Raw genomic sequence first — 16862 nt, 5'->3', positions numbered from 1 at the left:
CCCTTGTCTTTCCTTACTTACTACCTACCCCCCCTATGCAATGTTGATTTGTGCAAATAAGTTAATCCCTCATGTTCAATTTCTTCAATATTTATTACCTGTCGCAATTTTTACAAATCGCGCGTTATAAACCATAATCTTATATGTTAAACTTATTAAAAGCTTAATGATTCTTGTTCCTTCAATATGTAATCCATTCCATAGTCTTGTTCAATATTTAATTCTTTTAATATTTTATTCTTCCTGTTCAATATCTTCAATATTTAATTCTGTCTGTTAAATTTGTGCAAAATTTAATCTTTCCTCTTTAATCTGCTCAATATTTTATCTTTTCTGTTTAATGTGTTCAATATTTGATCTTTTCTGCTTAATGTGTTCAATATTTTTTCTTTTCTGTTTAATGTGTTCAATATTTAATCTTTTCTGTTTAATGTGTTCAATATTTAATTCTTCCTCTTTAATGTGTTCAATATTTAATCCTTCCTTTTTAATTTGTTCAATATTTAGCCCTTCCTCTTTAATTTGTTCAATATTTAATCCTTCCTCTTTAATTTGTTCAATATTCAATCCTTCCTCTTCATTTTGTTCAATATTTAATCCTTGCTGTTAAATTTGTGCAAAATTTAATCCTTTCTGTTCAATTCTTTCAATATTTAATCCTTTCTGTTCAATTCTTTCAATATTTATTCCTTTCTGTTCAATATTTCATACTTCCAATACTTTAATTGGTTCAATATTTTAACCTTTCAATATTTAATCCTTTCTGTTCAATATTTTATCCTTCCAATACTTTAATCAATATTTAATCCTTTCTGTTCAATATTTTATCCTTCCAATACTTTAATTGGTTCAATATTTTAACCTTTCAATATTTAATCCTTTCTGTTCAATTTGCTTAACATTAAATCCTTAATCTTTAATTTGTTCAAAATCTAATCCTTCCTATTTAATGTGTTCAATATTTATCCATCCTCTTCATTTTGTTCAATATTTAATCCTTCCTCTTCATTTTGTTCAATATTTAATCCTTCCTCTTCATTTTGCTCAATATTTAATCCTTCCTCTTCATTTTGTTTAATATTTAATCCTACCTCTTTAATTTGTTCAATATTTAATCTTTCCTCTTCATTCATTTTGTTGAATATTTAATCCTTGCTGTTAAATTTGTGCAAAATTTAATCCTTTCTGTTCAATTTGTTTCAATATTTAATCGTTGCTGTTTAATTTGTGCAAAATTTAATTTGTAAATTATCAAATTTATGCAAAATTTTAAGTTGCTTAACGTTGAAACCCCATCTCTCTGTATATGTGTATTTTATATAAAATAATGCCTCCCCTCCTCTGTAAGAATTGAAGTGGTTTATACTGCTGCGGACAAAAGGATAAATTTACTGACCTAATTAAAGCAGAAAATATATACTTTCATTTACACTTATTTCCTGCCCTGTCTCTTATATACTAACTCACACACAGTTGGGCACACAGACAGACACACAATACAAATGATTTGAATTATATAAAAGTTTGGTTTTTAAGAAAACCTTTTCATCTATTTTCTTTTTTATAGGGACTATCTACGAAATTTCAAGTGACCCTCCATCATCAAACTAAAAGAATTTGTACGTTTAATTAAAATCTTATTTGTTTCAACCCATACATAACCCCTCTAATTGAAGATCTATTGAGAAGAACAAAACTGGTTTGAATTTTTATATGTAATCGGATAAATATGTTTATATCATACTTGTTGCATTAAATCAAAACTGGAGAAGCTACGATGTCACAAAATTGTACTAGTGATGTTGCATAAGTTTTAAATTCTTCTTCTGTCTCAGAGTTCCTCACATTTAAGTTTACTTCCCTAATATACAAAGTGTGAAGAACGTTTTTCCCCCGCGCAAATAAAAAGAGATAATTTTTTTCTCAATTTTTATTCGATTTTAAAATTTATTTCAGCTGTAGTAATTTTCATGATAGTTGATCTTTCAGAATATGCATTAGCTTAAAATGTAAAAGTAATTAATACAAATTTATTTATTCAGACATAAAAATAAAGTTTAATATATTAATTAAACTTATTATCAGATTGAGATATATGTTAACTTAGAAATTAGAATTTTTAAATTTACTGACGCAAAGGATCAGGAGACAAAACTATTGTGCTGTATATCGGATTCAAGCATTGAAATACATCTTGTACAGATCTACGGATTAATCAAATTCCTCTTTAATATCCCGTGATGATCATCATGCCCTACAGGGATAACTTTTATTGAGGGATCAAGCATTGATCCTCAATTTAAAAGTTTTCATATTGGATATCGAGATTAAGCGTTGAAAATTAAAAAAAACCCACATGCGTAAAAGTTCGGATATCAGTACTTACGATAACTTTAAACATTTAACAAATTTTAGATGTCATATTAACGGGAGTGTTCACGAAAAAAATTTAAAGGGGGTAAGTAAGATTATTAGCGATCAAAAGCGATTATTTTTCGCCGTAAGCCTATAACCACTTTTCAGTTTTCGAGAAAACTCCCTTTAAATGTCAAACAGAGGATGGAACTGGTCTCTAATAAGTCATTATCTTTAATTTTTTCTAATTTAAAAACAAATGTTCAACATACATATATTCATTTTTTATTTCATTTAGTGTAAAATTATAAACTATAAGGTTTCGAGGGTACTGTTGCAAATCGGACTTTTCGGGCATTGCTAACTTGTATGAAGGGTCTCTTGAAATTACATTTATAATTCCCTCCCTGAGGACAACATTTTTCACCAGTTTAATACAGACCGAAGTGCTAACGATAAGATGTTAAAGGACAAAATTAAAAAAGTAAGAAATTTTTTCTCTTTTAATATAGTGAAAATAAAGGGACTGTACAGGAAAAATGAAAGGGGGTATAAGATGAAACCTGAGAATCTCAGGTTTTGAACGATACCCATAAGACATCTGATGTTCCTGTCTCGAGAAATTGACATAAACCTGTGTCAAAATTATGCCAAAACGGAAATATGTTAGATTTTGTATAAAAGTTTTAGCACGTAATAGTACATATTCAACAATTACACAACCAATCTGAAAACAACTATATCTCACAGCAACCTGAAAATCTCAGGTTTTCTCCTGTTATAATTATTTAATTTTTATTTTGCATTTTTAATAGATGTTATTGATAGTATACTGGTCACGTCTATACCCGTGACAACGATACTGCAGTCATTGGCTGAAGTTATTGTGACGTAACACGGACTATAAGGACATATATTTAATAATATTATCAGGGGGTACAAAATCGTTAAAATGTCCCCCCCCCCCTCACTAGAAAATCATTATTTACGCCCCTGAAGCAGATAAAACGTGGCGCACAATCCCTTTTAAGAATAAAGCTTTGTAATCTCTAAATCCTCCGTCCTGTCTAAAGGATGAAAAATGGCGCCAAATATTTTATTTTTATGAGGAAATCCCCAAAGAATTCAACCCTGTCGGCGGGGTGGTGGGGTGGGGTGGGGGTGGGGGAATGTGTATTTATCAAAACTCTGTATACAACCTCAATAAAACTTTTAATACTTCAACCCTCACTCAATAAAATGTACACACATGCAACCTAAAAAACACAGTTTATTTATTTATATTTTGCATGTGTTCTGATAGTTTTACTAACAGATTAAAAGTTTTTGATAAAATTGCTAATAAGGTTTTGCTCTCCAATGCATTTTAGATAAAGGTTGTTTAATAAGGTTGCTTACTCTCGAGTCTCGATGCACTCCAATGTTTGGAATATGTCGACTTCCAAGCAATGGACAGTGAAATCCGTCACAGATATATAGGCTAGTGCAGGGCTCCAGTGACGTCATTTACTGATTTCACTGTTCAGTCCATTGCTAGAATAGGTCATTTCCTCACATTGGAGCGCATCGAGAGTAAAAATGATTTGAAAAAGTTTCTTATCTATATATAAATTTAGCTTGTCTGTTTGTATCCAATGAACGTCAGAACGGCTGAACCGATTGGGCCCACATTTTGTGTGGGACCTCACGTGACCCCAGGGAAGGTTTATGAATGATCAAAATGTTTAAAAATTTGTGTTTAAAAGTTTTTTTTTGTAAAATTTTGAAAATGCGCGAAAAAATATTATGAAATCCGCAAACTTTTGTTTTGTTTATTTTTTAATACTGTACAAAGAGAAGATGCTCACAGATAAGCCACAAATAAAAGTTGAAATAGAAGATGGGCGCGAAGCGCCCTAAAAGCCTAGACAATTTATATATTGCCGTTAAAACTTTACATTTATTGGATTATTTTATTAAAAAAGAGGTTTATCCATATAGCAACAAATTTTATTAAAGAATAAATGGTTTACGCTGTTTCAACAGGGTTCGCACGATTCTTTTTTTTAGTTTCATCTCATCACGCCAAAATTCAGCTTTGGAATATTTCTGAGGTTACAAAACTGATTGAAAATAACACCGCCAGTTTGCACTATTTTTCCTCAATACAATAGGTCTTACGGTCAATTGAAAAAGTCCAAAAGTTGGTTTATCAAAACTTAAAAAGCTACAAATTAAAATTTACTTTGATTTGAGATTGCAGCTGTAAGGTTAATCTTTCTTATACGGGATGCCGCCAAAAACATAGTATCAAAGTGATGACTTTTAAATCGGTTTTCACCCACTATCGCACCCTATTTTTGTGTGAACACATTAATAGTAGTATTATGTAGCTTGGTTAAAACATTTGACATCGGAATTTCATAGTTCTGGGATTTTCAAAATGTGGTCTGCCATTTTCACAACTTCAAAATTGACGAAGATATTAGGAAATTTCAGATTTTGAGTTTTCTTTGTATGAAATTAAAAATGTCTAAATATATTTTTTTCCCGTTTAGTTTTAAGATACAAAGAAGCTCGACTACTTTTTGGACGTACGACGATCACTAGATACACATTTAATATTGAATACTATAATTCCCATGTTTTTTTTGGGCACCCATTGTAGAACAGATAGTATTATATTCCAGATGTTACCATACATACATATCAATTAGTAGAATTATTCATATCTTGTTTTAATATCAGATATACCAGGAAAATACTATTGGACGGTCATTGGTATTTCTCCTGGTTGTCCTGTGCAGGGTTTTCCAATAAAAATGGGAATTATATGACGACTTTTATATCGTCTTATAAACATTATTTTGTAGTATCACAGTTAAAACATTTAACACCGAAAACTACTAGTCTCGGGATTTACAAAATGTAGTCTACCATTTTTTCACCTTCAAAATTGACAAGAGATATTAGGAAATTTGTGCAGAATCTGTTTATCGAAAATCAACAAAATAGTTCAAATGTTTAATAACTCGATCAATTTGAAAGGTAGACCACATTTTAGCAAGCTCATTAGATTTAAAATCTTTTTTTGATGAACTTTATGTAATTTATTAATTATTGGAAATCAAAGACAATATTCAAGATGTCTCTCAATTCACATGTTTATTGGCACACCCTGTACCACAAATCAACCAAACTATTCATAAAAGATATATGAATGCGTCGAAAAATAATCGATGACTATGGTTATAATATCTGAATGATTTGTTTTAAATTAAGTTGATTATTTTATGATAAGAGTCTTATATTGAAACTTTCCTTATAGACGCAACAGAAGTAAGATTAGTAGCGATTAAAAGCAATTATTATACCCCCTTTCATTTTTCGCGAACACTCCCTTTAAGGAAAGTATTTTAAAGAAGTTTGCGACAATTGTAGAATAAATCGGTACGAGTTCTGTAAAAACAAAATTTGGGATACTTTGAGCACAGGAGTTTTTGAATTGTAACTATTGTACATATACAATAGTAATGACACAAAAGTGTACTGTACTCGAAAAAATATTAATATCGTGTACCCTTTTTTGGGGGCATTTTTTAAAACAATAAAACTGTTTCTAATGCGTTAAAAGGTTCGTGTTCTAGTTCTGTGAGTGTTGCTCCTAATTTGTGGATAAACAATTTAAAGTTAGCAGGAGCAACAACGCTAAAAACTAAAATCAGAACAGATAAAAAGACAGCAAACTTTCTACCATACAATGAAGGGGGGGGGGGAGAGGGAGGAGGAAGAAATCCCAAATTCTGGAATTGTAATATTTTTGCATATTTAGCACTGTCTACAATCCACTTTGCATTCTGTATTCAGCGGAACCCATATATATATATTTCACACAGTATCTCCAGTCTTTACACCAAAAACCCGCGGACATGTTTTCAGAAATCAACGAGAAATGAAATTCTAAAACTGAACTAGATTTTCAGGATTTCTTCTTTACAGAGACATTAGACAATAAAATAATAGATAAAAAAAGGTGTCAGGCCACTGAAACTATAGACATAAAGAAAAGGTCAAATGTATGCGAAGTTACTGGTGTGACCTTGTGACCTTGTAGCTCATTTAGTTTCTTACGTGCAATGTACTTCAAGTTGACATGAGGCATTTCATGTCAGAGATGAATTAAAACATAGTATTTGATTTCTATTTCTTATGATATCGAAAGGGAAGCACAAAACGTAAGCTTTTCAAAATACCCTAATTCTTATAATATCTTGAAAATTTACAAAAAGATAAAGCGCGATCAGACAATTAAAAATAATTAAATAAATTCAAATCTAAATAAAATTTATATATATTTTCTATAATGTTTTATATAAATGGCTACGATAATTATTTAAACTACAGGGTGTCCCACGAAACATCACAGTTGGCGAATGGATTTGAATGTCTTCTTCTACATATTACATTTTTAAAGACTTTTTGCAGTTTATTTCGTTAGTAAAATCTTTTACTCAAATATGATTTACTTTGAAATCAGACCATTTATATTTCTTATTAATAATGATTAATCTCTTTTGTGTCAAAGAACTTAACAAATTATGGAAGAAGACATTTAAACCTATGTATGTTTCGTGGGACACCCTGTATTTTAAATGGACGTAGACGCTGTTTTGAGTGATCATCCGTTTAAAAAACGCATGTCCGATTCACAATAGCGCTTTAAACTTTTGTCTGCTTAAGGATGAATTAACATAATCTTATTTTTCTAGTATATGTTTTGTTCGGTTTACATGTATGTCTGATTTGCGGATTTGTGCTGCAGAATCAATGAAGGAAGATATGATAATTTAAATATTTCCAAGAAAAATGACGAAATCTCATAAGCTTGAAGGATGCCGTTGTTATGCCACTTTTGAATTGGATTGTCACTAGAAATTACGTCTATACCCTATAGTCCCTGAAAACAGTTTGAATGAATAAGGTGTGAAGATCTGGAAGGATTTAAAGAAGGTTTAATCACCAATCCCTCTTCTCTATGCTAGAGAATACACAAATTGTGTTTAGTTTAGACTGTAGTGAATATATATCCTTTACAGAATACTAAACTGCGTACAGGGTGAATATATATCCTTTACAGAATACTAAACTGCGTACAGGGTGAATATATATCCTTTACAGAATACTAAACTGCGTACAGGGTGAATATCCTAGAATACTAAACTATATACAGGGTGAATTTATATCCTTTACAGAATAATAAACTATATACAGGGTGAATTTATATCCTTTACAGAACACTAAACTACAGGGTGAATATATATCCTTTACAGAATACTAAACTATATACAGGGTGAATATATATCCTTACCAGAATACTAAACTATATTCATGGTGAATATATATCCTTTAAAGAATACTAAACTATATACAGGGTGAATTTATATCCAAAACTATCATGTTTACTGGGACACCTGTACTTGAATTCCAGTATCAAAACTAAACTAATCTCCAACTATCATGTTTACTAGGACACCCTGTACTTGAACCCCAGTCTCCAAACTAAACTAATTTCCAACTAGTTCCATTTATTCTCAAATAATCATGTATTCACAAACCAACTCTCTTCAAAAACACATTACATACAGTTGTCGTCGAATTTATCAATACATTGAAGACGGTTTTCGATTTCAATTTTGATTTATATTAAGCTTTTAAACAGCATTGATAGTTGATACACATAAACATGGAAACAAAGAGACGCTGTCAATTAAAAAAGCTTCTGTTTAATTACTTGTAAACTTGTAATTCTAAGAAAGCTTGTTACAATCAAAACTTAGATATAAAAGACTTCATTGTATGATTGTATTGATATAAACGCCGACTAATACTGCACATAATTTGATCAAATTGCAGTGCTGGACTTCAGTATTTTTAAGGGGCATAAATAAAAAAAACGATTGTTTTTTTATTTTCATTTAAATCAAAAAAATTTTTCGGATGAATATTCTACTTTTAATTAGAACATCCATGAAATGAATCTATTAAAGTTTATATAGAAATATCTATATATATACTTTGCTCGTCTGTCTGTTTGCATCCAATAAACGTCAAAACGGCTACACCGATATCTGGCCCAAATTTTGTGTTGGACCTCACATGATCCCATGGAGAAGGTTTATGGATGCTCAAAATCACACAAATTTGTGTCCAAAAGCTTCCGATTTGTGTTAAATTTGAAACTGTGCAAAAAAATATTATCAAATCCGCGAACTTTTTGTTTGTTATTGTTTAATATTGTACAAAGAGAAGATACTCACAGAGAGAGCCACAATTAAAAGTTGAAATAAAAGCTTGGTACTTTAATATATTTACATCTAGTTAAACATAGCAAGATGATTACTTTATAGTAATACTATAATAAAATATAGTATGCAGTGAGCATGCTTTATTAAGGACACAGTAGTTTCATAAATAGTTATTAGTATTGGATAGTCCCATACAAAATAATTTTAACTTAAAATTTTTGGTAAAAATTCAATTTACATAGGTTTCCCAAAACTTAAAATTTCGCTTTCTCTCAATCGGTCTTCTTTGAGTTTATATTGATCAGATATTCTTTCTATCTAACATAAATGAATAAACAAGACCAACTGGAACACCCGGCGTTGCCCAGATTTATATTATTTTTATAGTTTACCCGCACTGGGTTTTAAATCAATATTTTTCCTTAAAGTGCCCAGCGTTGTCCGTGGAATTTCAAAAATGAAAAAAAAAGTTACAATAAGGGAGAAATTAATTTATAAAATCATCAATATACGGCTTCTGCGGTCTTATACACTAATCAATTCATAAACTTTGCAATAAATGCTGTTTCAAATGGACAATATATCTATACATTATACTAGCCTCTGGGAACCAAGCTTAGCATGGAAACTTTATAATTCGACTAACTCAACTTAGAATTTTTAAACCAAGTATTTGGGACAACTCGGTCAAGGGGTTCATGAGTTATGATCGACAAATAAACACAAACAAACAAAAACATTGACATTTTTATGTTTGTAAGGATGAATGAGATGGTCTTATTTTTCTAGCTGATCACTGAATATTGATTATTTTCCATTGTGGTTTCATTGCCAAAGTGATGTGCGGATTTATGCTGCGGAGACATTGAATGAAATTCTGAGAATTTAACATTTTTATAGGTAGAAAAATTGCCGATTTTTTAACTAAAATAATGTGGAATTATGACTATTATTGTATCAGCAGCATAACTCGTAATTCACTTTTATTTATAGTTACCACAATTTTGAACTATTTACTGTAAGATGGAAAATAAAGATACCTCATTCATAATGTTGTACGCTCCACTCTACAATTGAAAGGTCACAATCATAGATAAATTAAAATATCACTAGATGTCGTCTTTTCAAGATTTTTGTGTGTGATTCGTTCACAATAACTCTAAGGCAGAAGCCCAAAGGAGTTACGTGTTGTCGGCGTTTTACAGGCTTTCTCTCGTTCTACGCCTCAAGGGTTATTGTGAACAAAACACACAGAAATCTTGTAAAGACGACATCTAGTGTCCTATCTGTTATATTGATTAATCTATGCTCACGAATCACAATATTCCTCTTTAAACAAAAAAGGGTGGGCTGGGTTGTAAAGGACTATACCGTTGTATCCTTCGTGTTTAGTTTAGACTGTAGTGAATATATATCCTTGAGTTGGAAAGGAAAAGAGGTGACAAAGAATAAAAAGGCAAGAAATTCTAACAATCAGACTCTCAAAACTTTGATTGGGAAATTGGGACTCAACATATTTTGTAATTTTGTAAAACTAAAGAGTTATTTAGGAATATTACTTGAAAAGTTAAAATTTTTATCTTTTGTGATTATTTTGGATATTATTAAAAATTAAAAAAGCTCTAAAACCAGAATTAATTAATAAGAGAAGAAGTTAAATGGATTAAATTAAACCAATTTTCTTAAGCATGATCCCGCGCACAAGAGAACTGGTTGAACCAGCTCTTCTACGTAATTATGAAGTATATTTGAGGTTGGTTAGAAAGTAGGAGATTGATTGAGAAGTTGGAGTTTGGTTGGGAAGATATAAGGTTTGTTATGAGTCCAATGTTTGATTATAAAGTGGTTGGTTTGGAAGTAGGTAGTGGGTTTGGAAGTAGGATGTTAGTAAGGAATTAGATTGGTGATTAAAAAGTAAGTATTTGTTTAGAAAAATGAGGTCAATGAAGAAGAAAGGCATTTAAGAAAAATATAAGAAAAAGAAAATATTTTCATAAAAGGAATTTTAGGAGAATTAAACAGAAAAAAGAAAAGGAACAAAAAAAATAAAGAATGAATAGAAAAGAGAAAGAAAGAAGAATATTATTTTAAAGAATAATCAATGTTTAAAATAAAGCCTGAAGAAGATACTATACTGCAGTATGAAGCAAATGTAAATGACAGATCAAACAAAAAGATTGAGAAGAAATCATAAATTCAGAAAAGCAAATACAATCTTAACAGTGGAGGGAGACAGATGAAACAAAGGTAGATAGATAGATATAGAATTTATATCGGCTAGAATCCTGGTTAGTTAGAACTATAAAAGACGTTTACAGAAAAGGTTTCAATAGCTCTAAGGCCCCTATTAGTTCTCCTCTCCTTGCTCCCCTCCTAGTTTACCTACTAGCTCCGCTCCTAGGTGCTAGCTTTCCTCCTAACTTCCCACCTAACTTCCCTCCTAGGTGCTAGCTTTCCTCCTAGCTTCCCACCAAGCTCCCCTCCTAGCTCCCCACCATAGCTCCCCTCCTAGTTCACCTGCAAGCTGCCCTCCTAGCTCCCCACCATAGCTCCCCTCCTAGTTCCCCTGCGAGCTGCCCTCCTAGCTCCCCTCCCAGCTCCCCCTAGTGCTAGCTTCCCTCCTCAGTGATAGCTCCCCTCCTAGCTCCCCCCCAAGTTCTAGCTCCCCTCCTAAGTGCTAGCTCCCCCCTTCTTCAACTTTCCTCAGCTCCGTTCCTCTTCAATAAGAATTCCCATCTACTGCCACAGCAATTCCTAGGGTTTATATAAACATAAATAAATCTAATATCCCTCCCCCTCTCTATCGAACAACAACCCTCCAATCATATCCCCCTCCCCCATGTTGATGTATTGTACAAGTACAGTATGTATACAATTAAGTACATTTCAATCTAAAAATGACCACTTTTACCTGATTCAAAAAGAAACTTTTGCGTTGATATTGTTAATTTTGAACGCATGATCTCGATATCTCATCTGGGAACTTTTATAATAAGGATCAATACTTGATTCCTAGATTGAAATTGTGCATACGGAGTAAGATTTTCACTGGACATCGATGAGAACTTTAATGAACTTTAATGAACTTTAATGTGCTCTCAATTTTACAGATATTCATTAGCCAGCTGAAGATGTTATGGTTTACAACCAGGGAGTAAGGAATAGAAGGGAGATATAACTGACGCGGTTCGCCCTACCATATGATTATACATGCTTTGCAGACGGTCATTTGAATAAGTAATGTTTGTCTGATGTACAATTGCCGCGTATACAATAACCTACTCTGAATATTTCTTATACAAATGAAGTACCCGTCTGCAAAGCATGTCTAATCATATGGTAGGGCGAACCGCGTCAGTTTTGTCTCCCTTCTTTTCCTTACTCCCTGTTTACAAGGAAATATATTATGGTGAAAATGACAGTTGTTTAAAACCTAGAGGGATAAGTTGGGTTGGAGAGAGTAAAATCATGAAATCATTGATACTTTTCAGCGTCTTTAAATTTTCTTGTAAAAAGGACTGTGAGTCAAGAAGGGCATATGCTCAATACATATACACCCTTGGCATCCTTTATTTGAGCAATCGATCAATGTGAAAACATCAGAAGCGAAAGAAAAAGTAATTCACAGAATTCAACACTTTTAAGATTGAAAACAAAAAAAAATATATTTAACAGTGTTACACATCAGATACATATGTTAAGGGTACCATTGTAAATCGGCTCTTATTTGGAAAACCACATAATATTACGTCTACAGTCTCTTTAAAGTGGACACACTGTATGTACTCAACCCTTTCTCTGTAATTAACAAGATATCATTTAGATCATCATTAGCACATGTGCACCAAATCTCAGTTGGGAATTACATATATTATCCTTGCACCCTCCCCTCTCCTCTGAATTAACACCCCTTTCTTAATCACCCCATCCCCCTTTTCTCTCTCCCTCCCAATAAGCATCCCCACCACACCAACACCGAAAAATTGTTAAAGGTGTAGCTAGGGTGGAAGTCAGGGGGTGCAGAGCCGCCATGAGCCCCGCAAAATGACATCCGGAACCTCCAGATTCGTAGAATGACCTCATAGTCAATCAAATTCATTTAAGAATTTGTGAAATTTAGAAGAAAAAAAGGAAGTCTTAATAATAATTAAAATTGACTTTTTAAGACAAATTATTCATGTATTCTTAAACACTTTTTGATGATGTTGATATAGATAGATAGATAGATAAAGTTTATTGCTAAAATACATGTATCTGTGTACAGAACGAGTTTACGATTACAAATTGATGATTATACAGAGCGTCCCATATCATATTAGATTATCTCCAATCTTTAACGCCAAAATACGCATATAATACTAAAAAAATCTACCCTTTTTCTGCAAAAAAAAAATTTCTATTAGCCTAATTAAATTTTTAAAAATGATTCATTCTTCTTAAATTTTCTGATTTATCCCGGAAATTGTAATTTGGACCCATTGACGCGGTCTAATTTGATGTGGGACACCCTGTATTAACAGTACAAGTATAAAGCAATTAGGTGGAAAATAGCTCTTGGCTGTTTTGGTTATTTTTTCACCTAATTTCAACAATGATAACAAAACATTTCAAGTAAATAGATTAAAGGAGATTTATTAGAGATCAGGGTGCGATTTTATCTTATGTAAAATAAATTATACATTAATTAGAATAACCAGAGTTTAAAGTAATTTTCTGACATGTACATAACAAATATCAAAGCATATTAAAACATATCTAATTAGTTTTACATGAATAGCAATTCGGTTTATAACACATTGTCCTATAATTTTCAAAAAGAGAATTTAGTAGTCTATTTTTAAATATACTTAGAGAGTTGCTTCTTTTTAAGTCAAGAGGCAGGTTATTCCACATCTTAAGAAGAGAGCTTGAGATATCTCGAAAAAAAAGGTTTTTGGTAAATGTAAAAGCCAAATATTTGTTATTGGAGATAAGAATGCTAGACGTGGAATAAAAGTTGCGGAGGCTGGAAGATATAGAGTTAGGATGATTTTATTTAGCTGGAGGCCATTCTGCGAATCTGGAGGCTCTGGATGTCATATTGCAAGGCTCATGGCGGCTCTGCACTTCCTCCCGCAGTGTGGTGGGTCGAACGTCTGCATTTAGTATTGTGATATGTATATCCTAATTAGAAAATAAGAAAAGTATAATTGAAAAAAAATGCAGTTATTAACGTAATCGAAGATTATAAGAAGCGCAATATTAGCTCATCATGCATCTTTTGGTCACAGCTCTAACTTAAACTTAGACCCGGCTTTGGTGATATTTAATTACAACGATACCCTTGAAACATTTATCTGAACAATAATGTGGAAGATATTGTAGTTTTCTAGGTGTAGAGAAACACCAATTTAAAATAATCAGTTTCCATAGTTCTTGACATTGATTTCTTGCTTGAGACTAATTTTTACCTGATTTATGTTGATAACCATTATGCATTCTTACATCAGTATTGTTTAGGGGTTTTTTTATTTGAAGTTTTTCTTTGGAACTTTGGAGCTCAAATCATCACTTTTTCTCTTCTCTCTTAATCATTTTCTTACAACCATCACTCACCTCCTTCTAACATACATACTTCCAAGACTGCTTTTTTTTTTTTTTTGTTTTTTTTTTAGATTTTGTTTTGTTTTGTTTGGTATTGCTATTAAGCACAAACTTGTATTTTGTTTGTCTTTTAGTTTTGTTTTGTTTGATTTTACTCTGAAGTGCAAACTTCTTTGTTTTGCTTTTTTCAGTTTTTGTTTGTTTTGTTTGTTATTGCTAATAAGCACAAACTTGTTTGTTTTCTTTTTCCTTTATTTTTTTTTGCTTTTTTTACCTCTTGCACTTTCAAGCACAACCTTGTTTGTTTTGTTAGTTTTTATAATTTTTTTAGTTTTGTTGTATTTGCTTTGATTTGTTTGCTATTTATTTTAAGCACAACCTTGTTTACTTTTTTAGTTTTTGTTTGTTATTGCTGTTAAGTATGACCTTTTTTCTTGTCACTTGTAAGCAAGAAGTACAGATGTGTATGAGTAAAGTTGTAGGAAGGTTCATTGTAAACGTTAAGTACATATGTGTATGAGTAATGTTGTGGGAAGGTTCATTGTAAACGTTAAGTACATATGCGTATGAGTAATGTTGTGGGAAGGTTCATTGTAAACGTTAAGTACATATGTGTATGAGTAATGTTGAAGGAAGGTTCATTGTAAACGTTAAGTACATATGTGTATGAGTAAAGTTGTAGGATGGTTCATTGTAAACGTTAAGTACATATGTGTATGAGTAATATTGTAGGTCTGTAGGAAGGTTCATTGTAAACGTTAAGTACATATGTATATGAGTAAAGTTGTAGGAAGGTTCATTGTTAACGTTAAGTACATATGTGCATGATTAAAGTTGTAGGAAGGTTCATTGTAAACGTTAAGTACATATGTGTATGAGTAAATTTGTGGGAAGGTTCATTGTTAACGTTAAGCACGTACATATGTGTATGAGTAAAGTTGTAGGAAGGTTCATTGTTAACGTTAAGTACGTACATATGTGTATGAGTAAATTTGTAGGAAGGTTCATTGTTAACGTTAAGTACGTACATATGTGTATGAGTAAATTTGTAGGAAGGTTCATTGTAAACGTTGATTACAATTTCCTCTCCACGTCACCCACAAGCACAATGAATCCCATTATCCCTGAGTTTGAACAAAAACATAATTTTCCTCCAAACTTTGTCTTGTTACACTTACGAGAATATTTGTTCATGATTTTCATATTTCTCTTAGTTTACTGATTTTTCAAGAACAATCAGTTCACATTTTCTGAAGTTTTCGAGCTTCTGGTGGAATTATATTCGAAAAAGGTCTAAAAAATGTGAACGAAATGTTCTCACCGAATTGACTCGATAAATTGCTCACATTATGCCATATATTTTCAGACATTTGCAGACTATTTAGAATTCTGAATACTACAGATCCAACAGTTCCGAAGATAAAAATAAAGTATTCATTTCAGAAACCTCAAAACTTTCTTCAAGAATTGGGAAAAAAACTTTATGAATATTTGAATCCAGAAGGAGAGGGAGTGTCAGATTCTTTATTTTACTAAACTTTATACCAACATCTAAAGTTTTGATAGTTCTGCAGAAACGAGGAATAAAAAATTATAAAAATGTTGAAGAAGATATGTAAGGTGAGTTTCTGTGATAGAACTAATTTTTATCTTCTAGATTTTTGAATTCTTTTTAGATTTAGGAATTGTTGAAAGAACAGTACATTAAAAAATTTAATAATTTTTTAAAAATCAATTTAAGTTAATAAACAAAACCCAAGATACAATGCGTAACTTCCTAAACTCGTGGCATATGTTTCAAGCATTTAAGATGGAATTATAGTAAAGCCATTTTCTAAATTTTTCGTGTATTTTTTTCGTAATGCAATAAACTAAATACATTTTCCATGTATTTATAAAGCATCCAATCAGTTTATAATTTAAATACTTAAACACACTTTCTATAAATCTATACCGAAACGATTTCAAAGAAAAATGTGATGAAAAATTGTGGATTCCATAAGTTTGTCATAATATCAACCCTGTCATATGTAAAATGAACATAATATAGCGTAAAGATAAACAAAGGAAACTCTATGAAAAATATTAAATAATAGCTGAGTAAGAAAATGGCCTCTTCTGTGTATCAAGTACGGGGACGAGTGATATTGGGTATAGAGGGATGATGAGAGAGAATTGGAGGGTGGTGGAGGGTGGAGAAGAAAATTGGAGGGTGGAGAAGAGTGGTGGAGGGTGGAGGAGAGTGGAGGAGAGTGGAGGAGGATAGATGAGGATGGAAAAGGTGTGTATATATGAGGATATATGAGGATGGACAAGATGTGTATAGAGGAGGGGGTATAATAGAGGAGGATATATGAGGATGGAAAAGGTATGTATAGAGGAGGGGGTATGATAAAGGAAAGACGGTTACGCATCAATGATACGCTTATCATTGTTTTCAATCACAAGGGCGTTACCACAAATTTTATTTAAGCATTACTTCAGGGGAGAAGGGGGAACCCATGGAGGGGGGGGGGTGTATAATCAAGGAAAGAGTAGTTGCTAAAATAATAGGAATCTAATAAGGGAGGAGGGGAGGGGGGAAACAGGACAGAGAGGTATAAGAATAAATGTACGGAAAGGATAAAGTGTGTATGGCAA

The 16862-nt window shown here is 31.9% G+C and overlaps 1 protein-coding gene across 2 annotated transcripts in view; it reads right to left on the bottom strand.

Moving 5' to 3' along the window:
• Positions 1-16862, bottom strand: part of LOC111707037 (ras-related protein Rab-32) — a 59323-nt gene that overhangs the window by 36356 nt on the left and 6105 nt on the right. The window lies entirely within an intron of this gene.

Source organism: Eurytemora carolleeae, unplaced genomic scaffold, assembly GCF_000591075.1.
Source record: "Eurytemora carolleeae unplaced genomic scaffold, Eaff_2.0 scaffold766, whole genome shotgun sequence".
In the NCBI taxonomy this organism is placed as follows: domain Eukaryota; kingdom Metazoa; phylum Arthropoda; class Copepoda; order Calanoida; family Temoridae; genus Eurytemora; species Eurytemora carolleeae.
This window is presented reverse-complemented; position numbering and strand designations above follow the sequence as displayed.